Source organism: Saccopteryx leptura, chromosome 2 (genome assembly GCF_036850995.1).
Source record: "Saccopteryx leptura isolate mSacLep1 chromosome 2, mSacLep1_pri_phased_curated, whole genome shotgun sequence".
Taxonomy (NCBI): Eukaryota; Metazoa; Chordata; class Mammalia; order Chiroptera; family Emballonuridae; genus Saccopteryx; species Saccopteryx leptura.
In genome coordinates, this window is record NC_089504.1 from 275,298,971 (window position 1) to 275,324,511 (window position 25,541).

General features: G+C 36.5%; 1 long non-coding RNA gene across 1 annotated transcript; it reads right to left on the reverse strand.

The window, feature by feature from the left end:
* Positions 1-17,274: 17,274 nt before the first annotated feature.
* LOC136390837 (uncharacterized) lies at positions 17,275-24,989 on the reverse strand. The gene is made up of 5 exons (XR_010748772.1): positions 24,939-24,989; positions 24,080-24,115; positions 19,736-19,774; positions 18,209-18,240; positions 17,275-17,362 (listed from the first exon to the last, which is right to left on the reverse strand). It is a non-coding gene; the product is annotated as an uncharacterized lncRNA (long non-coding RNA).
* Positions 24,990-25,541: the final 552 nt, after the last annotated feature.

Below are 25,541 nucleotides of genomic sequence, written 5' to 3' on the forward strand. Positions count from 1 at the left end.
CCCACTGAGTAATGTTATTCCTATGTGGTGGCGCTTCGTTATAAATGTGCCGATATTCATGTTGCACTTTGGTCTCGGATTCGAGTTTAGGAACACAGTGAAGTTTTCTCTGTACTGTCCATATCTTGACCGACATGGCCGTGGGCTGCTCTGCTGTATACACGGTGTTATGTCATCATCTGCTCATGCGCACATGCTGCCACATCATCCTACAAACCTGGGAGGATTTTCCTTTTATTTGGTGCATATTTCACATTTCTTTCGTCTTTTGTTGCTTTCCTGTGACCGGTCAAAAGTACACCACGACTCTACAGACACATTGTAGAAGTACGCAACTGATCTAAATTTTTATGGACTTTTTTAGACGTTTTTGTTTGTTGACATTAGAATAAGTAAACAACAAAGCCATACATTAATTGAATGACTTCTTTAAATTGCCAAAAAATTGACCTGACCTGTGATGGCTCAGTGGATAACACGTCAACCTGGAATGCTGATGTCACCGGTTCGAAACCCTGCACTTGTCTGGTCAAGGCACATATTGGAGTTGATGCTTCCTGCTCCTCCCCCCATTCACTCTCTCTCTCTAAAATGAATAAATAAAATAAATTGCCAACAAATTGAAAAATATTTTTTTCCAGGATCTCTGAATTAGTAACATTTATTGTTATCTATGTTTGAAGCACAGCAGATATTATGGTCTTTATTAATTATACTTTCCTTGATTAAAATAACTTGTACCTATAATGTATTTTTCCCCTTAGGTGTTTTTTTTTTAACATTATTTTTCCATTTTTTAAAATTAAATTTAATGCAGTGACATTGATAAATCAGGGTACATATGTTGAGAGAAAACACCTCCTGATTATTTTGACATTTGATTATGCTGTATACCCCTCACCCAAAGTCAAATTGTCTTCTGTCACCTTCTATCTGGTTTTCTTTGTGCCCCTCCCCTCCCCCACCCCCTCTCTCCTTCCTTTTTTGCCCCATCCCCCCCCGCCCCCAAACCTCGTTGCCATCACATTCTTGTTCATGTCTCTGAGTCTCATTTTTATGTCCTATCTATGTATGGATTCATATAGTTCTTATTTTTTTTGTTACTTATTTCACTCCATATAATGTTATCAAGGTCCATCCATGTTATTGTAAATGTTCCGATGTCATCGTTTCTTATGGCTGAGTAGTATTCCATAGTATATATGTAGCAAAGCTTTTTAATCCACTCGTCCTCTGACGGACACTTGTGCTGTTTCTAGATCTTCGCTATTGTGAGCAATGCTGCCACAAACATGGGGGTGCATTTCTCCTTTTGGAGCCGTTCTATGGTGTTCTTGGGGTATATTCCTAAAAGTGGAATAGCTGGGTCAAAAGGCAGTTCGATTTTCAATTTCTTTTTTTTTTTTTTTTTTTTTTTTTGCATTTTTCTGAAGCTGGAAACAGGGAGAGACAGTCAGACAGACTCCCGCATGCGCCCCACCGGGATCCACCTGGCACGCCCACCATGGGGCGACGCTCTGCCCATCCTGGGCGTTGCCGTGTTGCGACCAGAGCCACTCTAGCGCCTGAGGCAGAGGCCACAGAGACAACTCCAGCGCCCGGGCCATTTTTGCTCCAATGGAGCCTTGGCTGCGGGAGGGGAAGAGAGAGACAGAGAGGAAGGCGCGGCGGAGGGGTGGAGAAGCAAATGGGCGCTTCTCCTGTGTGCCCTGGCCGGGAATCGAACCCGGGTCCTCCGCACGCTAGGCCGACGCTCTACCGTTGAGCCAACCGGCCAGGGCCTCGATTTTCAATTTCTTGAGGAATCTCTGTACTGTTTTCCACAGTGGCTGCACCAGTCTGCATTCCCACCAGCAGTGCAGGAGGGTTCCCTTTCTCCACATCCTCGCCAGCACTTATTCTGTGTTGTTTTGTTGATGAGCGCCATTCTGGCTGGTGTGAGGTGATATCTCATTGTGGATTTAATTTGCATTTCTCTAATGATTAATGATGTTGAGCATTTTTTCATATGCCTATTGACCATCTGTATGTCCTTTTTGGAGAAGTGTCTACTCATTTCTTTTTCCCATTTTTTGATTGGATTGTTAATCTTCCTGGTGTTGAGATTTACAAGTTCTTTATAAATTTTGGTTATTAACCCCTTATCAGACATATTGTCAAATATGTTCTCCCATTGTGTAGTTTGTCTTTTTATTCTGTTCTTATTGTCTTTAGCAGTACAAAAGCTTTTTAGTTTGATATAGTCCCATTTGTTTATCCTGTCTTTTATTTCATTTCCTCGTGGAGATAAAAGAGCAAATATATTGCTCTGAGAGATGTCAGAAAGCTTACTGCCTATGTTTTCTTCTAAGATGCTTATGGTTTCATGGCTTACATTTAAGTTTTTTTTTATCTATTTTAAGTTTATTTTTGTTACTGGTGTAAGTTGGTGGTCTAGTTTCATTTTTTTTGCAGATAGCTGTCCAATTTTCCCCAAACCATTTGTTAATGAGGCTGTCTTTACTCCATTGTATTTCCTTACCTCTTTCTCAAATATCAGTTGTCCATAGAGCTGTAGGTTTATTTCTGGGTTCTCTGTTCTGTTCCATTGATGTATATACTGTTCTTATGCCAGTACCAGGCTGTTTTGAGTACAATGCCTTGTAGTATAACTTGATATCAGGAAGTGTGATACATCCCACTTTATTCTTCTTTTTTAAGATTGCTGATGCTATTTGTGTTCTTTTTGGTTCCATATAAATTTTTAGAATATGTAATCCATATCTTTGAAGTATGTCATTGGTATTTTATTTGGTATTGCACGGAATTTATTGATTGCTTTGGGTAATATAGACATTTTAATGATGTTTATTCTTCCTAACCATGAGCACGGTATATGCTTCCAATTGTTTGTATCTTCCTTGATTTCTTTTATCAATGCTTTGTAATTTTCTGAGTACAAGTCTTTATTCTCCTTGGTTAAGTTTACTCCTAGGTACTTTATTTTTTTGGTTGTAATAGTGAAGGGGATTGTTTCCTTAATTTCTCTTTCTGACTGTTCATTGTTGGCATATAAAAATGCCTCTGTTTTCTGAGTATTGATTTTATATCCTGCCACTTTGCTGAATTCATTTATCAGGTTCAGTAGTTTTTTGACTGAGACTTAGGGTTTTCTATATACAATATCATATCATCTGCAAATAATGATAGTTTTACTTCTTCTTTTCCAACTTGAATGCCTTTTATTTCTTCTTCTTATCTGATTGCTGTGGCTAGGACTTCCAAGAGTATGTTAAATAAGAGTGGTGAAAGGGGGCACCCCTGCCTTGTTCCTGATCTTAAGTGTATTGCTTTTAATTTTTACCCATTGAGTATGATGTTGGCTGTGAGTTTCTCATAGATGGCTTTTATCATGTTGAGGTATGTTTCCTGTATTTCCACTTTGCTGAGAGTTTTAATCATGAATGGATGCTGGATTTTATCAAATGCTTTTTCTTCATCTATTGAAATGATCATGTGGTTTCTCTCCTTCCTTTTGTTTATGTGATGAATCACATTGATTGGTTTACAAATATTGTACCAGCCTTGGCTCCCCAGAATAAATCCCACTTGATCATGGTGTATGATTTTTTCCATATATTGTTGGATCCGGTTTGCTAATATTTTGTTGAGGATTTTAGCATCTATATTCATCAGAGATATTGGTCTGTAATTTTCTTTCTTTGTGTTGTCTTTGCCTGGGTTTGGAGTCAGAATTATGCTCGCCTCATAAAATGAGCTTGGAAGTCTTCCTTCCTCTGAAGTTTTAAAAATAGTTTGAGAAGGATCGGAGTTAGTTCTTTGAATATTTGGTAGAATTCACTTGTGAAGTCATCAGGCCCTGGCCTTTTCTTTGTTGGGTGTTTTTTGTTAACTGTTTCAATCTCATTTGGTGTAATTGGTCTGTTCAGGTTTTCTGATTCTTCCAGATTGATTTTTGGAAAATTGTATGTTTCAAGGAATTTGTCCATTTTACCTAGGTTGTCTAGTTTTTTGGCATACAGTTCCTCATAGTACTATCTTACAGTATTTTGTATTTCTGTTGTGTCAGTTGTTATTTGCCACTCTCATTTCTAATTTTATTTATTTGAGTCCTCTCTCTCTTTTTCTTGGTGAGTCTAGTTAAAGGTTCATCGATCTTGTTTACCTTTTCAAAGAACCAGCTCCTAGTTTTTTTTGTTTTTTTTTTTCATTTTTTTGAAGCTGGAAACAGGGAGAGACAGTCAGACAGACTCCCGCATGCGCCCGACCGGGATCCACCCGGCACGCCCACCATGGGGTGACATCTGCCCACCAGGGGGCGATGCTATGCCCATCCTGGGTGTCGTTATGTTGCGACCAGAGCCACTCTAGCGCCTGAGGCAGAGGCCACAGAGCCATCCCCAGCGCCCGGGCCATCTTTGCTCCAATGGAGCCTTGGCTGCGGGAGGGGAAGAGAGAGACAGAGAGGAAAGCGCTGCGGAGGGGTGGAGAAGCAAATGGGCGCGCTTCTCCTGTGTGCCCTGGCCGGGAATCGAACCCGGGTCCTCCGCACGCCAGGCCGACGCTCTACCGCTGAGCCAACGGGCCAGGGCCAGCTCCTAGTTTCATTGATCCTCTGTAATGTTTCTCTAGTCACTATGTCATTTATTTCTGCTCTGATCTTTATTATTTCCTTCCTTCTACTACATTTGGGCTTTACTTGCTGTTCTTTTTCTAGTTCTTTTAGATGCAGGGTTAAGTTGTTTATTTGAGCTTTTTCTAGTTTTTTAAACTATGCCTGTAGTGCTATGAACTTCCCTCTCAGTACTGCTTTTGTTTTGTCCCATAAATTTTGAGTTGTTCTATACTCATTGTCATTTGTTTCTAGGAATGTTTTTTATTTCTTCTTTATCTCATTCTTAATCCATTCGTTATTTAACAACCTGCTATTTAGTTTCCTTGTGTTTTAGAATTTTTGAGCTTTTCTGTTGTGGTTCATTTCTAGTTTCATGCTGTTGTGATTGGAGAAAGTGCTTGATATGATTTCAATCTTCTTAAATTTGTTGAGACCACTTTTGTGCCCTAAAATGTGGTCTATCCTAGAGAATGTACCATGAGCACTTGAAAAGAATGCATATTCTGCTGCTTTAGGGTGAAAGGTTCTGAAGATATTTATTAAATTGAGTTGATCTAGTGTGTTTAATAAGTCTGCTGTTTCTTTGTTAATTTTCTTTCTTGAGGATCTATCTAGTGATGTTAGTGGGGTATTGAAATCCTCTGCTATTATAATATTGCTATTGATCTCGCCCTTTAAATCCATCAAAGTCTGCTTTATATATTTAGGTGCTCCTATATTAGGTGCATAGATATTTATAATAGTTATATCTTCCTGTTGGATTACTCCCTTTATCATTATGTAGTGGCCTTCTTTATCTCTTACTATATCCTTTGTTTTAAAGTCCAATTTGTCTGATATAAGTATTGCTACCCCAGCTTTTTTTTCATTTCCTTTTGCATGAAATGGTTTTTTTTCCCATCCTTTTCCCTTCAATCTATGTGTATCTGTTATTCTAAGGTTTGTCTCTTGTAGACAGCATATGTACAGGTCCTTTTTTCTTATCTATGCAGGTACCCTATATGTTTTGATTGGATAATTTTTATCCATTTACATGTATGGTTATTATTGATATGTAGTTGTTTATTGCCATTTTATTCTTTATAGCTGTATTTCTTTTTTGCTATATTCTTTTCCCACTTTGATCTCTTTACAACAGGCCCCTTAACATTTCCTGCAGCATTGGTTTGGTTGTAATGAATTTCTTGAGTTGTTTTTTCTGTGGGAAGCTCTTTATTTCTCCTTTGATTTTAAATGGAGCCTTGCTGGATAAAGTAGTCTTGGTTGTAGGTTCTTGTTCTGCATTACTTTGAATATTTCTTGCCATTGCCTCTGGCCTCAAGTGTTTCTGTTGAGAAGTCGGATGTCATCCTTATGGAGGCTCCTTTGTAGGTGATAGCTTTTTTTCTCTTGCAGCTTTTAATATTTTCTCTTTATCACTTAGATTTGGTATTTTAGTTATGATGTGTTTTGGTGTAGGTTTCTTTGGGTTTCTCTTTAATGGAGTCCTCTGTGCTTCTTGAACTTGTGAGAGTTTCTCCTGCATTAATTTAGGGAAGTTTTCAGCTATGATATGATTGAACAAAGTCTCTACTCCTTGTTCTCTTTCTTCTTCTTCAGGAACTCCTATGATGCAGATGTTATTTCTCTTCATGTTGTGACAGAGCTCTTTAAGAGTTTCCTCAGACTTTTTGAGTCTCTTTTCTTTTTTCTTCTCTGCTTTGTTGCCTTCATTCAAGTTGTCCTCCAACGCGCTGATTCGATCCTCAGCTCTATCCATCCTGTTTTAATTCCTTCCATTGTGGTCCTTATATCTGATATTGTATTTGTCATCTCCAACTGATTCTTTTTTAATATTTCAATATCCTTTTTTATACTTGCTATTTCTTTATTTAGGTGTTCATAATGACCATCCATTGTTGTTGTAAGATCCCTAAGCATCTTTACAATAATTATTTTGAACTCTGCATCTGGAAGTGTGATTATTTCCAGATCACTCAGTTCATCTCCTAAAAGTTTCTCTTGTGGTTTCATTTGGCTTGCACTTCTTTGTCTTCTCATTATCTGTGTGTGGGTGTTTTATTGTAGAGTTGTTTGAGTCTAGGCTTGGTGTTGACTGCCTCCAGTTTTCAATTGTGTCATTTCTAGGTCTTCTTGGGTTGGTATCAGCTATTATTTGTAATCCACTTTTGGAATTGGGCAGCTTTGAAGTCTTGATTTGTTTCTTTCTTAAGAGGTGATAGTCTTGTTTACTGATCTCAGTAAGGCGCTTCCTTGCAACTGTATCCAGGAATGCGGTGGGTGTAACCTGAGACTCTGAAGGCCTCTTCCACCAACTAATCTCTCTGGGGGCAGAGTGTTTTCTCAACTTTGGTAGGGGGAGGTGTACCTCAGATCTCCATGGAGACTGGAGTTACTGCCCCTCCTCCCCACTTCTTGTTTCCAGCTGGGTTTTTTTTTTAATTTTTTTAAACTTTTCTTTATAACTTTTTAGAGAGGAGAGAGAATGAGAGAGAGAGAGAGAGAAGAGGGAGGGAGGAACAGGAAGAATCAACTTCTATATGTGCCTTGACCAGGCAAGCCCAGTGTTTTGAAGCAGCGACGTCAGCATTCCAGGTTGACGGTTTATCCACTGCGCCATCACAGGTCAGGCTTCATCTGTGTCTTGTTTTGCTGATTGGAGTCAGAGAGATGTCTAGAGATCTCTGATCTGGAAGCAATTCAGTACTGTTTTGTGGAAGGATCATTCCCTTCCCCAGCTATGGCCGCCTCCAGCACAGATGAGTCAGTTTTTTAGGTCGTCTCCTGCATTCCTTAGCCCCTCACAGTCTGTCCCTCTGTCTCTCCTTCCCACTTGGGAGATAAGCTGGTCTTTTCAACACACCTTGCTCCCTGGTCGCCAGGCAAGTGGCTGTGAGCAGTATTTTCTGCTCTTTTCCCTGGAGTGAGATACCCTTTGGGCTCTCAGTCTCACCCCCTCTCCTCTGTTCTTGTAAGCAAGGGAGATTCAGTAAGTCCCTACCAGGTTTGCTGTGCCTTCTTCTTTGCTCCTTGGTTTTAGAGAGCTGTTCTTGTAGTCCACAGTTGTTTTCTCATGCTGATTTTTCCTAAATTGATTTATATTCCAGTTTGGTGGTGAGAGCTGGGTGTCTGTGAGTCCGCATACTCCACTGCTATCTTTAGTTCCCCCCAAAAAGAAATTTTTTGTTGCATTTTTATGAAGCTGGAAATGGGGAGGCAGTCAGACAGACTCCTGCATGCGCCCGACCAGGATCCAACCGGCATGCCCACCAAAGGGTGATGCTCTGCCCCTCTGGGGCATTGCTCTGTTGCATCCAGAGCCATTCTAGCGCCTGAGGCAGAGGCCACAGATCCATCCTCAGCACCCGGGCTATCTTTGCTCCAATGGAGCCTCGGCTTCGGGAGGGGAAGAGAGAGACAGAAAGGAAGGAGAGGGAGAGGGGTGGAGAAGCAGATGGGCGCTCCTCCTGTGTGCCATGGCCGGGAATTGAACCGGGGACTCACGCACGCCAGGCTGACGCTCTACCACTGAGACAACAGGCCAGGGCGAAAAATATTTTTAAAAAGCATTTTTACCCTATTTACTATAAAACAATTTTCCAATAATATTTTTAGTTTAGGAAGTCAAAATTGCTCAGTAAACTGGCCATAACAGACAGACTAAAGCTAATAGTGATGGCCATTGTGCTTTTTCATAGTAAATACTTCTGGGACGCCCACCCAGTGTCAGAACTATGTGTTACATTTGGATATTTGAATAGTTTTCTTTATGGGGGTAAGGGTCAGCAGTTGTGGTATTCAGCCAGTTCTCATGGGTTTGGCAGAACTGATACCTAAAATTTGTTGAGTTCATTGAACCGGTTAAAATAGCACTTGTAATCAGGGTTCTTAGTTGTGGACCTCAGCTGCCTAATGTGGAAATCAGAAATTCACACTCCTTACTCTTTTTTAACTTTCATCTGTACAACAGTGTATTCTAAGCAGCCCTAGTAATGTTCATTCTGTTCACAGGTTGAAAAATCTGATAGAACTATGCTTGTAATACTTATTAATTCATTTCATGAAACTCATTATACCTGTGATGGAATACACATTTTAATTCCCTCCTACAGTGAAAAGATGGTTCAGGATAAATCGCACCGTCGATGATGCTTGATATTAGGGCAGAGAACTGCTTGTTAAATTACTTGAATCTCATCACTTGGGGGCAGCACTGTGAACCACCACTGGCAAGGACTGCACTTGTACTAGAGCAACTGCCTGAGGACTACAATGGGCCTGACGTAATAATTACGCCTATCCCTGAAATCTCCAATACTCTTATATTTTCCTGAGTTTTGAAGTCCATTTATTTTATTTCCTGTAGTAGTACAACCTTTTTCTTCAGATATATTTTTATATAGAAATAAAATCAACAAAGGAGATAAGTAAGCATTAATACAAATTTAAAGAAACATTTATTTTATAAAACAATGATTGTATTTCAAGAAAATGATGATATAAAATTGAATTTCTTTTTTTTAATGTTTTATTTTATTGATTTTAGAGAGAGGAAGTTAGAGAGTGAGAGAGAAACAGGAATATTGTTCCTGGATGTGCCCTGACTGGGGATTGAACTAGCAACTTCTGTGTTTCGGGATGATACCCTAAACAACCAAACTCTCTGGCCAGGCCTAAAACTGAATTTCTAATCACAGTTACTTTCCATTAACTTCAGCATTCATTAAATTGATAGCAAGAGTTTCAGCATAGCTAGAGTGATTTAAACTTGTATTAAAAATATATAAGTATTTTGATGCACTAATTGTTTTTGTATGTGTGTGTTTGTGTGTGTGTGAGAGAGATCAAGAAACAGAGAAGCAGAGGAAGGGGAAGGGAAAGAGATGAGAAGTATCAACTAGTAGTTGCAGCGCTTTCGTTGTTCATTGATTGCTTTCTCATATGCGCCTTGACCAGGGGGCTCCAGCCAAGCTGGTGATCTCTTGCTGAAGCCTGAATCTTGGGCTCAAGGTCGCACCTTGTGCTTCCAGCCAATGACCTTTGGGCACAAGCAAGAGATCATGTGATCATGCCAATGATCCCACGCTCAAGTCAGTGACCCTATGCTCAAGTTGGTGAGCCCGGGCTCATCTGTATACACACTGATGTTTTAAGCAAAGAAAGTGAGAAACACAAAGTTATTTTGTTTTGCTTTCTTTAGCAGTTACTTTTTCCTGAACCTTTAGGAATTGTAAAAATAATCCACCAAGATAATTTCCTACTCAGACAGCTGTGTATATGTTATTTTAAAAATATATTGTACTACAAATAGAGTAATATGTATATTGTGTATTCTACAATATAAAATTTAAGGTTGAAGTGAAGGAATTGTGAATATTTAAAAGAGATAATAATATACAAAAAGTTTGATTTTATTATTAAATTTAATACAGTGACATTGATAAATCAGGGTACATATGTTGAGAGAAAACATCTGATTTTTTTTTTTCTGAAGCTGGAAACAGGGAGAGACAGTCAGACAGACTCCCGCATGTGCCCGACCGGGATCCACCCAGCACGCCCACCAGGGGCAACGCTCTTTCCACCAGGGGGCGATGTTCTGCCCCTCCGGGGCATCGCTCTGCCACTACCAGAGCCACTCTAGTGCCTGGGGCAGAGGTCAAGGAGCCATGCCCAGCGCCCGGGCCATCTTTGCTCCAATGGAGCCTTGGCTGTGTGAGGGGAAGAGAGAGACAGAGAGGAAGGGGGGTGGTGGTGGAGAAGCAAATGGGCGCTTCTCCTTTGTGCCCTGGCCGGGAATTGAACCTGGGTCCCCCGCACACCAGGCGGACACCTACCGCTGAGCCAAGTGGCCAGGGCCTCTCCTGATTATTTTGACATTTGATTATGCTGCATACCCCTCACCCGAAGTCAAAACGTCTTCCATCACCTTCTATCTGGTTTTCTTTGTGCCCCTCCCCTCCCCCACACCCTCTCTCTCTTTCCTAGCCCCATCCCCCCAACACCCCCCATGTTACCATCACATTCTTGTCCATGTCTCTGAGTCTCATTTTTATGTCCCATGTATGTATGGATTCATATAGTTCTTAGGTTTTTTTGATTTACTTATTTCATACCTTATAATGTTATCAAGGTCCATCCATGTTATTGTAAATGATCTGATGTCATCAGTAAAAAAATTTTGAGCTTTTATGATAGAAGAGTGTGCCTTTATTACATAACCCAAACCCCAAAATTAATATAAAAGAATAATATATTATAAACCCAAAAACATAAAACATCTTAAAAATATTAATTTTATTTCGAAGCTATCTCCAAAATGACAGGCAAAACAAATTGCTGACAATCCAATATTTTAATCTTGGTCTATGCTCCAGATTTATTTTAAATCTTTTATTACATTGTAAATTATTTTATTAAAATTTAAGTGTGGAGATGACGTCAGAGTAATGGCGGGGTAGGAAGCGATACCGATAAATCTCCCCCAAAACTCAACAAGATCTTCAACCAGAAACAGAAAAACCTATACTTGGAGCTTCCAGATGCTTCGCAATACACCCAAAGATGCCATTAAGGAAGAGAAAATCGAATATCATGGATACAAAAGAAAGAGAGGTAACACAGCTAGATGAGGAAAAATCTATGGAGAAAAAATTTAATATATTGGAAACCTTGGAGCTAAATGACAGAGAATTCAAGATAGAAATCCTAAAAATCCTCCGAGATATACAAGAAAACACAGAAAGGAAATTTAGGGAGCTCAGAAAACAACTCAATGAACACAAAGAATATATGTCCAAGGAAATTGAAACTATAAAAACAAATCAAACAGAGATGAAAAACTCAATTCACGAGCTGAAAAACGAAGTAACAAAGCTTAGCTAATAGAACAGGTCAGATAGAAGAGAGGATTAGTGAAATAGAAGACAAGCAACTTGAGGCACAACAGAGAGAAGAAGAAAGAGACTTAAAAATAAAAAAAAATGAGATAGCCCTACAAGAATTATCTGACTCCATCAAAAAGAATAACATAAGAATAATAGGTATATCAGAGGGAGAAGAGAGAGAAAATGGAATGGAGAACATACTCAAACAAATAATAGATGAGAACTTCCCAAGCCTGTGGAAAGAACTAAAGCCTCATGTTCAAGAAGCAAACAGAACTCCAAGTTTTCTTAACCCCAACAAACCTACTCCAAGGCATATCATAATGAAATTGACACAAACCAACAGCAAAGAAAAAATTCGCAAGGCAGCCAGGGAAAAGAAGAATACAACATATAAAGGAAGGCCCATTAGATTATCATCAGATTTCTCAGCAGAAACTCTACAAGCTAGAAGAGAGTGGACCCCAATATTTAAAGTCCTGAAAGAGAGGAACTTTCAGCCACGAATACTATACCCATCAAAGCTATCCTTCAAATATGAAGGAGAAATAAAAACATTCACAGATACAGAAAAGATGAGGGAATTTATCATCAGAAAACCCCCACTCCAGGAATTACTAAAGGGGGTTCTCCAATCAGATACAAAGAACAAAAAAAAAAACAGAGCCACAAGTAAAAGCTCCAAGAAGAACACAATAAAACCAAATTTAAACTGTGACAACAACAAAAAGAAAGAGGGGGAGAAAATGGAGATTAACAGTAGCAAAGGACGATGGAGTGCAAAAGTACTCACAAAATAGTTCGCTACAATGAACAGGGTAGGGACCCTTTTCATTACTCAAAGGTAACCACCATTGAAAAAACCACCACAGAAGCACATGAGATAAAAAAGATAGCAACAGAGGAAAGATGTATGGAATACAACCAAATAAAAACAAAAGATAGAAAAACGAAAGAGAAGGATCAAACAAGACACAAAACTAACAGAAAGCAAGATATAAAATGGCAATAGGGAACTCACAAGTATCAATAATTACACTAAATGTAAACGGATTAAACTCACCAATAAAAAGGCACAGAATAGCAGAATGGATTAAAAAAGAAAATCCAACTGTATGCTGCCTACAGGAAACTCATCTAAGTAACAAGGATAAAAAGAAATTCAAAGTGAAAGGCTGGAAAACAATACTCCAAGCAAATAACATCCAAAAAAAAGCAGGTGTAGCAATACTCATATCGGATAATGCTGACTACAAGACAGGAAAAGTACTCAGAGACAAAAATGGCCATTTCATAATGGCTAAGGGGACACTGAATCAAGAAGACATAACAATTCTTAATATATATGCACCAAACCAAGGAGCACCAAAATATATAAGACAGCTACTTATTGATCTTAAAACAAAAACTGACAAAAATACAATCATACTTGGAGACCTCAATACACTGTTGACGGCTCTAGATCGGTCATCCAAACAGAGAATCAACAAAGACATAGTGGCCTTAAACAAAACACTAGAGCACCTGGATATGATAGACATCTACAGGACATTTCATCCCAAAGTGACTGAGTATACATTTTTCTCCAGTGTACATGGATCATTCTCAAGAATTGACCATATGTTGGGCCACAAAAACAACATCAGCAAATTCAGAAAAATTGAAGTTGTACCAAGCATATTTTCTGATCATAAAGCCTTGAAACTAGAATTCAACTGCAAAAAAGAGGAAAAAAATCCCACAAAAATGTGGAAACTAAACAACATACTTTTAAAAAATGAATGGGTCAAAGAAGAAATAAGTGCAGAGATCAAAAGATATATACAGACTAATGAAAATGACAATACGACATATCAGAATCTATGGGATGCAGCAAAAGCCGTGATAAGAGGGAAGTTCATATCACTTCAGGCATATATGAACAAACAAGAGAGAGCCCAAGTGAACCACTTAACTTCCCACCTTAAGGAACTAGAAAAAGAAGAACAAAGACAACCCAAAACCAGCCGAAGAAAGGAGATAATAAAAATCAGAGCAGAAATAAATGAATTAGAGAACAGAAAAACTATAGAAAAAATTAATAGAACAAGGAGCTGGTTCTTTGAAAAGATCAACAAAATTGACAAACCCTTGGCAAGACTTACCAAGGAAAAAAGAGAAAGAACTCATATAAACAAAATCCAAAATGAAAGAGGAGAAATCACCACGGACACCGTAGATATACAAAGAATTATTGTAGAATACTATGAAAAACTTTATGCCACTAAATTCAACAACCTAGAAGAAATGGATAAATTCCTAGAACAATACAACCTTCCTAGACTGAGTCAAGAAGAAGCAGAAAGCCTAAGCAGACCTATCAGTAGAGAAGAAATAGAAAAAACCATTAAAAACCTCCCCAAAAATAAAAGTCCAGGCCCTGACGGCTATACCAGCGAATTTTATCAAACATTCAAAGAAGACTTGGTTCCTATTCTACTCAAAGTCTTCCAAAAAATTGAAGAAGAAGCAATACTTCCAAACACATTTTATTAGGCCAACATAACCCTCATACCAAAACCAGGCAAGGATGGCACAAAGAAAGAAAACTACAGACCAATATCTCTAATGAATACAGATGCTAAAATACTAAACAAAATACTGGCAAATTGAATACAACAACATATTAAAAAAATAATACATCATGATCAAGTGGGATTCATCCCAGAATCTCAAGGATGGTTCAACATACGTAAAACGGTTAATGTAATACACCATATCAACAAAACAAAGAACAAAAACCACATGATCTTATCAATAGACGCAGAAAAGGCTTTCGATAAAATACAACACAATTTTATGTTTAAGACTCTCAACAAAATGGGTATAGAAGGAAAATATCTCAACATGATAAAGGCCATATATGATAAACCATCAGCTAACATCATATTAAATGGCACTAAACTGAAGGCTTTCCCCCTTAAATCAGGAACAAGACAGGGTTGTCCACTCTCTCCACTCTTATTTAATGTGGTACTAGAGGTTCTAGCCAGAGCAATCAGACAAGATAAAGAAATAAAAGGCATCCATATCGGAAAAGAGGAAGTAAAGGTATCACTTTTTGCAGATGATATGATCCTATACATCGAAAACCCCAAAGAATCCACAAAAAGACTACTAGAAACAATAAGCCAATACAGTAAGGTCGCAGGATACAAAATTAACATACAGAAGTCAATAGCCTTTCTATATGCCAACAATGAAACAACTGAGAATGAACTCAAAAAAATAATCCCCTTCACGATTGCAACAAAAAAAATAAAATACTTAGGAATAAACATAACAAAGAATGTAAAGGACTTATATAATGAAAACTATAAACCATTGTTAAGAGAAATCGAAAAAGATATAATGAGATGGAAGAATATACCTTGTTCTTGGCTAGGAAGAATAAATATAATCAAGATGGCTATATTACCCAAAGCAATATACAAATTTAATGCAATTCCCATCAAACTTCCAATGACGTTTTTTAAAGAAATAGAGCAAAAAATCATCAGATTTATATGGAACTATAAAAAATCCCGAATAGCCAAAGCAATCCTAAGGAAAAAGAATGAAGCTGGGGGCATTTCAATACCTGACTTCAAACTCTATTATAGGGCCACGACAATCAAAACAGCATGGTATTGGCAGACAAATAGACACTCAGACCAATGGAACAGAATAGAAAGTCCAGAAATAAAACCACATATATATAGTCAAATAATTTTTGATAAAGGGGCCAACAACACACAATGGAGAAAAGAAAGCCTCTTCAATAAATGGTGCTGGGAAAACTGGAAAGCCACATGCAAAAGAATGAAACTGGACTACAGTCTCTCCCCCTGTACAAAAATGAACTCAAAATGGATCAAAGATCTAAACATAAGACCTGAAACAATTAAGTACATAGAAGAAGACATAGGTACTAAACTCATGGACCTGGGCTTTAAAGAGCATTTTATGAATTTGACTCCAAAGGCAAGAGAAGTGAAGGCAAAAATTAATGAATGGGACTACATCAGACTAAGAAGTTTTTGCTCAGCAAGAGAAACTGATAACAAAATAAACAGAAAGCCAACTAAATGGGAAATGATTTTTTCAAACAACAGCTCAGATAAGGGCCTAATATCCAAAATATACAAAGAACTCATAAAACTCAACAACAAACAAACAAACAATCCAATAAAAAAATGGGAAGAGGATATGAATAGACACTTCTCCCAGGAAGAAATACAAATGGCCAACAGATATATGAAAAGATGCTCATCTTCTTTAGCTATTAGAGAAATGCAAATCAAAACGGCAATGAGATACCACCTCACACCTGTTCGATTAGCTGTTATTAGCAAGTTAGGTAATAGCAAATGTTGGAGAGGCTGTGGAGAAAAAGGAACCCTCATACACTGTTGGTGGGAATGTAAAGTAGTACAACCATTATGGAAGAAAGTATGGTGGTTCCTCAAAAAACTGAAAATAGAACTACCTTATGACCCAGCAATCCCTCTACTGGGTATATATCCCAAAAACTCAGAAACATTGATACGTAAAGACACATGCAGCCCCATGTTTATTGCAGCATTGTTCACAGTGGCCAGGACATGGAAACAACCAAAAAGCCCATCAATAGATGACTGGATAAAGAAGATGTGGCACATATACACTATGGAATACTACTCAGCCATAAGAAATGATGACATCGGAACATTTACAGCACAATGGTGGGATCTTGATAACATGATACGAAGCGAAATAAGTAAATCAGAAAAAAACAGGAACTGTATTATTCCATATGTAGGTGGGACATAATAGTGAAACTAAGAGACATTGATAAGAGTGTGGTGGTTACGGGGGGGGGGGAAGGGGGAATGGGAGAGGGATAGGGGGTGGGGAGGGGCACAAAGAAAACAAGATAGAAGGTGACAGAGGACAATCTGACTTTGGGTGGTGGGTATGCAACATAATTGAACGACAAGATAACCTGGACTTGTTATCTTTGAATATATGTATCCTGATTTATTGATGTCACCCCATTAAAAAAATAAAATTATTAAAAAAAAAATTTAAGTGTGATGTTTACAAATCTTATTCCCCTTAGTAGATATATATTTATACATTTTTCTACCCTAAATTCCTCCCTTTTCCATTTTTATAGATTAACAATGAAGATGAAGTTAATGAAGTGCCTTGGTAATTGGCCCATTGCAGCAACTTTAAGTTTAACACAGTAAATTAATAGAACATAAGAAGAAATCAAATAGTGCTGCTCTTAATTCTCCAGTATGACATATATAAATATAACTCTAAGCAAAAAAAAATCAAATTGGTATTTGAGCAAGACACCTATATAGCATCTTACAGCTACTTGAGTTATCCAAACATGGGTTTTTCCTAAAAATGACAGTGAATAGAATTGTCAAAGTCTCCACAGTGAACAATTTTAAATTTAGTCCCGGACACCAATGCGCTGTAGAAATAGGATATACCTGGGGTGAGAAAGGCCCCATAATGATCCATAATATTCTGAAGAGCTTAACCTCAAACCCCACAGAAAGTTTTCTTACACACGTAATAGCTAAAGCAACTCTGCACAGATTGCTCTTGTTATATTGATAGTAAAAGTAGGTGAAAATATTTTTAGTAAGGAAATGCAATTCTGACAGCACACTCACACAGGCACAGTTTTTAACAGCACGATATAGAATGCAAACAAAATCTGCATGAAAGTATGTCAAGAAGGAAAACTACCAATTAGTTCAAGAAACATGTTTAATTAATACATTCTTCATGACATGAAGACATTTGTACACACAGGTTCCAACTACTGCAATGCCAGGAACTACAAGAAAGCAGAAAACAAATGACATACTACTCTAAAATATAATTACCTTGTTTCAAAATCTAGCAGAAGAAACTAATATTGATTACATTTCAGTGTCCAGGAATGCTATTTTATTTAAACACATATACATTTATATTCCATCTGGATATTTCACTGTCTAAGTGCCATTCCCTGGAATCACTTAAAGAACCTTCAGGCCTGATCAGGCGGTGGCGCAGTGGATAGAGCACCAGGCTGGGATGCGGGGAACACAGGTTTGAGATCCCAAGGTCGCCAGTTTGAGTGTGGGCTCATCTAGCTTGAGCACAAAAGCTCACTAGCTTGGACCCCAGGTCGCTGCTCGAGCAAGGGGTTACTCAGTCTGCTGATGTATGGTCAAGGCACATTCGAGACAGCAATCAATGAACAGCTAAGGTATCACAACAGAAACCTGATGTGTGATGCTTCTCATCTCTCTTCATTCCTGTCTGTCTGTCCCTATCTATCCCACTGTCTGAATCTCTCTCTGTCTCTGTAAAAAAAAAAAAAAGAATCCTCAATAAGCCAGAGAAGAGTTCTTGCTTTATTTAGAATATTACTCAAAACATATTTGGGATGCAATCTCATATGACCAATCACCTTGAAAAAAAATGTTATTTAGGATTTGTTACTAAGTGGACATATAGAATATAAATAAATACATAATCACCAACACAAGGTTGAATATCATACAAAGGTCTGATATTTCTAGACTAGTTTACTTAATTTCAAGCTATGAAAAATATAGAAACTAATCAACTCATTAAAAATGTACTTCTTCACATTAATACTTTAAGTATCATCCACGTTCCGGACACTACGTACCATAAGAACAGTCAAAGCTGTGAGTCGGCCACCTGAGGAAAAAAAATCAGTTTGAATAATTGAGCACATGTGTTTCTACAGAGAGAAGATTCACTTTAATTTTGAGCAGATCATCTATAAACTACAGCAAAGGATAAGTTTATCAATCTAGTTTTGTGTGACTGCTAGTGATTCCAGCTCATTTTGATACCAGAACCCTTCTTATCTGATTCCAGACTTAGAGTCTAACTTGTGAAATGCTTAATAGGAGCCTCACTTGTCAAGGTTTTGTGCTCAGTCACCACATCAGAGTATAAAAATTAGAATTATTTTAAAAATTAAAAAATTATTGTAAAAATTAGAATTCATTATATTAGAGGAAAATCATTTTAAGTATGTGTTATCTTATTGTAGTTCATTTAGTATTCAGTCTTTCATTTTTATGATTTGTTAGCAATTTCATTTATATTGTTCCCTTAAAGTGAGTCTGTGGACTAAGTTGTAAATGAAGTTCTGTTAATTGGTTACATAGACACATTTTGCAATGTCAGAAACAATATGTTATCTCATCATCAATCATTCTTCATGCATCCCACCCCCAAATTAAGACACGATCTTAATTTCCAATACCAAGAACATTCTAAGAATGCAAATGAAACACCAGGATACATGGATAAATTACACATAGAAACTTAAACATGCATTTCTGACTATCTAGAGAGCAATAAATAATACCAGGAAATCTTAATTCTTAGAAATGTCAGTTAGTATTAACTCTGCTTCTAAGCTGCCATAATTTTTATTATATTTCTACAAGTCAAAACATACAATGTTATGATTCCTTCTGACTTTTTTCTTTTACACAAAAATTATCAGATGTTTATTGTCTCAACATGACTTCAGATTTACAGGCACAATGACAGTTTAACCACAGTGTTCAGAGAGAAAATATAAGAGGCCTAAGGTGTATTTTATAAAAAGATTAACCTTACTAAAGTAGTCTAATGTAAATAAAAGTACTACATATTTTTCTTCATTTATTCATCAAATATCTTTGTATTTCATTCAACTATCACAACTATACTCTATCATTTCCTTTAGTATATATTGTGTGAACCTTGTGAGCCTACATAAAGTGTGCTCCACCAGCCTTTTTAAGACAAAAACTAACCCAATTTATGTGTATATAATGTATGAATAGAAAAACTTGATTTACAAGTTGCCAACACAAAATAACACAATCACCTGCAAAGCAGTTTTATGTATTTTAACCTCCATATAAACACAGCAATTGAGAAAGCCACTTCATCCTATTAGGAATTCTCATTTGAGGCACCCTTAAAAACTATTATCCACATGTTTCCAGTCCTACTTCTGCTTATATTTGTCATGTTATCTGTACTCTTAAAATAAGCATACATGTCATTACAACATTTGTGACAGGTTGTTTATCTAAGTACGGATAATTGAAATATGATATTTCCACTTAGAAGTCTAAGGTCTTATCAGGGAGGGGTATAAAAACCAAAATAATTTCTATATCTTTACCTAAATACTCAAATCGTTCAGCTGCTGATTTGTAATGTCCTAAAAAGAAGAAAAAAAATACAAATAATGTTGAAAAGAAGTAAAAAATAGTAAAGCTTATAGATCCCTAAGTTAATAAGTTTTGATCTTTGCCTTTGTACAGAATCTCACATAATTTTATTTTCTTTACATAAATTATGTTAATGTTTCTCATTTAAAGTATTATCATAAAATATTATAAATTTATATTTAATGTCATAAGTCTTCTTCTTCTCCAGTAAGATTTCCTGTGACAATATTCTGTGGTACAGCATTCAAATTTAACATTAGTGTATTGTTAATAATAGCCTATGGTGTAAAAGAAATTCTACTTACAATTAAAAGATACAGAAAGGCTTAATAAATGATGTAGAGGTTATTCTGTAATACAGTGAAATTTCAATATAATCAGGCACATTTATGAAAAACCCATAGCTAACATCATGCTTAATGGTGAAAGACTGAAAGTTTTCCCCTTAAGACCAGGACAAGATAGGATGACCATGTTTGCCATTTCTATTCAATATAATAGTGAAAGTTACAATTAGATAATCAGGCAATAAAAATAGCATCCAAATTAGGAAAGAAGAAAGAAATTATCTCTGTTCTATATGACATGATTTTTTGAAGTACAAAACTGTAAAGATTATACTCATATGCAGGCACTCACATCATTCACCTGTTGCAACTAATAAATACATTTTATTAAAGTTACAGGCTACAGAATTGACAAGTAAAAATCAGATGCATTTCTATACAGTAACAATGAGCAAATCAAATAAAAGTGTAAAAGAAAAAACACAGTTTAGTTACAATAGGATTCAAAAAGAGTAAACTACTTAGGTAGAAAACTTAACTAAGTTGCTGAAAGACTCCTACACTGGAAACTATAAAGCATTGCTGAAAGAAACAGAAGATAATATAAATAAATGTAAAGACATCCTTTGTTCATACATTTGAAGACCTTATATAGTAAAGATGTTAAACTACACAAAGCAATCTACAGATTATACATAACCCACATCAACATCTTGATTATACATTTTGCAAAAATAGGAAAATCTATATGTAATTCATATGAGATCTCAGGGACCAGAAATAGCCAAGACAATCTTAAAATGGAAGAGCAGATTTGAAAAAACTCACATTACCTGATTTTAAATGTACTCAAAAGCTACAATAATTAAAACACAGTGGTATAGGCATAAATACAGACACACCAATGGAATAGAATACAGAGCCCACCAATAAAGCTTTACATATATGGTCAAATGATTGAATGAAAGAGTGCAAAGAACATTAAATTGGAAAAGACCAATCTTTCAACAAATGGTTCTTGGAAAACTGGATATGTACATACAATCCATGAAGTTTGATCCTTATCTTACATCATATACAGAAATGAATTCAAAATGGGTCAAAGAACTAAATAAGAGCTAAAACTATAACACTCTTAGAAAACCGAATAGAGGACAAGCTTCATGATGATAAGTCTGACAATGATTTCTTGGGTGTGACACCAAATGCCCAAGTGACAAAGAAAAACATAGATAAATTGGACTTCACCAAATTTATAAACAATTATCAATAGAGTGAAAATGCAATCCATAGAATAAAAGAAAACACTGGCAAAGAATACATCTGATAAGGAATTAATATCCAAAATGCATAATGAACTCCTAAAACTTAGTAATGGAAAAAACCCCAAACAGAAATGTGCAAAGGACATGAATAGATATTTTCCCAAGGGAGATATACAAAAACACTAAGAAGCACAGAAATATGACCACTAATCAATAAAAACTACAATGCAAATAAAAATCACAGTGAGATACATTAGGATGGCTAGTATCAAAAACAGGAAATAACACATGTTGGTAAAGAGGTAGAGAAATTGGAACTTTGTGCATCACTGGTGGAAATGTCAAACGATGCAGTTGCTATGGAGACCATGTGGCTATTCCTCAAAAAGTAAACAGAGAATTCCCACATAACCCTGCAACTCTACTCCTGGGTGTGTACCCCAAATTGAAAACAGGCCTCAAACAGGTCCTAAAATGCCAGTATTCAGAGAAGCATATTCAGAATAGCCAAAAGTTTAAACAACCCACGTGTCTATCATCAGTGAATGGATAAAAAAATGTGATATATACAAACAGTGGAATATTAATCAATCTAAAAAGGAATAGAGTTCTGATACATGCTACAGGGTAGATGAACCTTGAAAGCCTTACACTAAATGAAATAAGCCAGAATTGATTGCAGTTCTGTGAAGTTCTTAAGATAGTCAATTCCCAGAAAATTAAATAGCAATTGTCAGGGTTGGGCTGAGGCCGGTGTGGCTGGAAAATTGTTTAATGTGTATAATGTTTCAGTTTTAGTTTTGGATGTACAGAAGTGATGGCTGCACAACAGTGGGAATGTACCTAATGCCCCTGACATGTACCCATGAAATGGTTAAGTGGTAAAAATAAAATAAAAGTTGATCTGTAATAATTAGCATAGAAAGTGGCTTGAACATTTCTGAAAAAGCAGTGCTCTGACAGATATTAAAACATATCACAGCAGTACAAGAAAGCAAAAAAGATGTGATGTAGGCAGAGTTCAAGGGAAGAGAGACAAGAAGAACACGTATGAATTTAATGTATGATAAAATCTGGTACTTCAAGCAGTTGGAGAGAAGACAGAAAGTGTACATACCAATGTCAGATGTAACAATGATTTAAGTGCAAAGAATGCAATAAAGACATGTGGTTGAAATTTTTATAGGATTTCAGCATGGGGATGAACTCCAGTTTTTACAAAAAAGACTGAATACACGTAGCCACTAGAAAGAGAAACTGATACATCGAACTACGTATTAATGAAAAATTTAGGCACATATAAATATTACGGATAGAAAATGTTAAATAAGTATGGTATATATTGAAACCATCATTAAAAATGTGGGAATAGGCCCTGGCCAGTTGGCTCAGTGAGTGAGCGTCGGCCTGGCGTGTGGGAGTCCTGGGTTCGCTTCCAGCCAGGGCACACAGGAGAGGTGCCCATCTGCTTCTCCACCCCTCCCCCTCTCCTTCATCTCTGTCTTGCTCTTCCCCTCCCGCAACCAACGCTCTATTGGAATAGAGATGGCTCGAGTGCTGAGGATGGCTCTGTGGCCTCTGTGTCGGGTGCTAGAGTGGCTCTGGTTTCAACAGAGCGACGGCCCAGATGGGCAGAGCTTCGCCCCCCCTGGTGGGCGTGCTAGGTCGATTCCGGTAGGGTGCTTGAGGGAGTCTGTCCGGCTGCCTCCTCGTTTCCAACTTTGGAGGAATACAAAAAAGAAATGTGGGAATAAATGTAAATATAATTCCAATATAAGATAGTAAATGTAAAATATGAGAGTTTAGAAATATATGAACAGCATGATTCCATTTTTGGTGACCAAAAACAACAAAAAAGAACACTGAAATATGTGTATGTATATGCATAGAAGAATATTAATGTACAGAAGCAGATAAAAAGAAACCTAAACTATTAAGTGATATTTTTTAAGTGCGAAGAGGGGAAATTGTGTGATGAACTCCCATATACACTCCTACTGGGATCCACTCATCAATTCTTGTGTGGGGCTGATGCTCCACTACTGAGCTATTTTTAGCACCTAAGGCCAACGCTGGAACCAACCAGCTATTCTCAGCACTGAGGGTCCACGCTTGAACCAAGTGACCACTGGTTGCAGGACAGGAAGAGGAAGAAAAAAAAAGAAGAGGAAGAGGGAGAGGTGAAGAGAGGGAGAGGGAGGAGAAGAGAAGGGCATAGTTTCTTCTCTTGTGTACCCTAACAGGGAATTGAACCTTGGACATCCATATGCCAGGTCAACACTCTATCCACTGAGCCTACCAGCCAGAGCTACTATTAAGAGATTAACTCAGATAATGAATTAGAGAAAGAGAAGACAATATTTAGTTCTGTAAATTTTTGTAATATTTTAATTTTTATGAATTTATATTTGTGCACTATTTGCATAATTAAAAATTATATAAACTATATCCAAACATATAAACTCTTAAAAATATACTCACTAAAATATAAGGCAATGAAAACTAGTTACAATGTTCACTTCATGTTAAAAGGGTTTTGAATTTTTAATGAATTCTATCAAATCAACGAAAAAACATTTTAGAAACCTAATTAAAAAATGAGTGAAGAACAAGAATAAATAAAAGTGGGCCAAAACAAGTTTAACTTCATTTATAATTAAATAAGTGCTAATTTACACATAAAATTATTTTCATCACCTTATGAAGTTATTAACAATATGAATAGTATAAAGAGTTACTGGACCTGGTTTAGTTCTTTTTGGAACAGTAGGCTTGACACCTGGAAACATGAAATTGATTCCATTTACCAACAATACAAAATTAGGGATTTAATTTGATTTTTACCTTTTAAAAAAGTTTAATTATTTCTGTAAATGAAAAATACACATGCTTCCCTATCTTTACAATTCCTCTTCTGGGAGTTACCCTAAATATAAATATATATTTATACAAGTACATATGGATTTTGCATAAGACTGTTTTGTATTCTAGAATGGAAATCCAGAAATTAAGTAATAAAAATCATAAAAATAATGATTTCAAAATGAACATATGTATTTCTAAGAAATTAACTGTCCAATTTGTATCATGCTACATAGTTTTTATCCTTTTGTTTTCTGCTTAGTATTTCACGTTTTCCACACTAGAACAATTATATCTACCTTATCATCATTAAATGGTACTACGGATTCTTTTTGTTTAGTTTTCTCTAACCGATAAAAGATATTTGACAGTAACATGAGGAATTTTAATTTTTGATAATTAAGAAAAGATCCTTGTAGTTTATCGTTTTTATAAGCATTTCCTCACAATTCTCTCTTCTTTGAAACACTAGAAGGAAGTATCAGTGTTTTATAAATCCTTTAAGATACAGTTATGGTTAAATCATTTAAAAGAGCATGTCAACAAACACGGTATCCCACAGTGCATATGCTCATGAGGACCATGTGAGTAAACACGGCTAGGTCAATGAATGTAAACTTCACATGCAATCTTAATGTATCTGTCCACCAAAAGCCATCAGTTTCCCCACAAAACATTCATTTTTACCCATCACCTTATGAAATTATTAACAATATGAATAGAATAAAGAGTTACTGGACCTGGTTTGCTTGAAACTGGAGTTGTGTCTGGAACAGCAGGCATAACTCCTGAAAACATGGAATTGATTACATTTAATAACAATACAAAATTAGAGATTTAATTTGATTTATCTTTTTTAAAAAAGATTATTTTTCTAAACGGAAAACACATTTATTTTCTTATCTTTACAATTTCCCTTCTGGGAAGTTAGCTAAATATATATCTATACAAGTACATATGAATTTTACCTAAGAATGTTTTGGATTCTAGAATAGAAATTCAGAAATTAAGTAATAAAAATCATAAAAATAATGTATTCAAAATGAACATGTATCTCTAAGAAAGTAACTGTGCAATTTGTATCATACTACAATACATATTTTTAATCCTTTGGTTTTCTGCTTAGTATTTCACTGTTTTCCACACTAGAACAATTATATCTACCTTAGCATCATTAAATGGTAGTATGGATTTGTTTTGTTTAGTTTTCTCTAACCGATAAAAGATATTTGACAGTCACCTGAGGAATTTTAATTTTTGATAATTAAGAAAAGATCCCTGTAGTTTATCGTTTTTATAAACATTTCCTCACAATTCTCTCTTCTTTGAAACACTACAAGTAT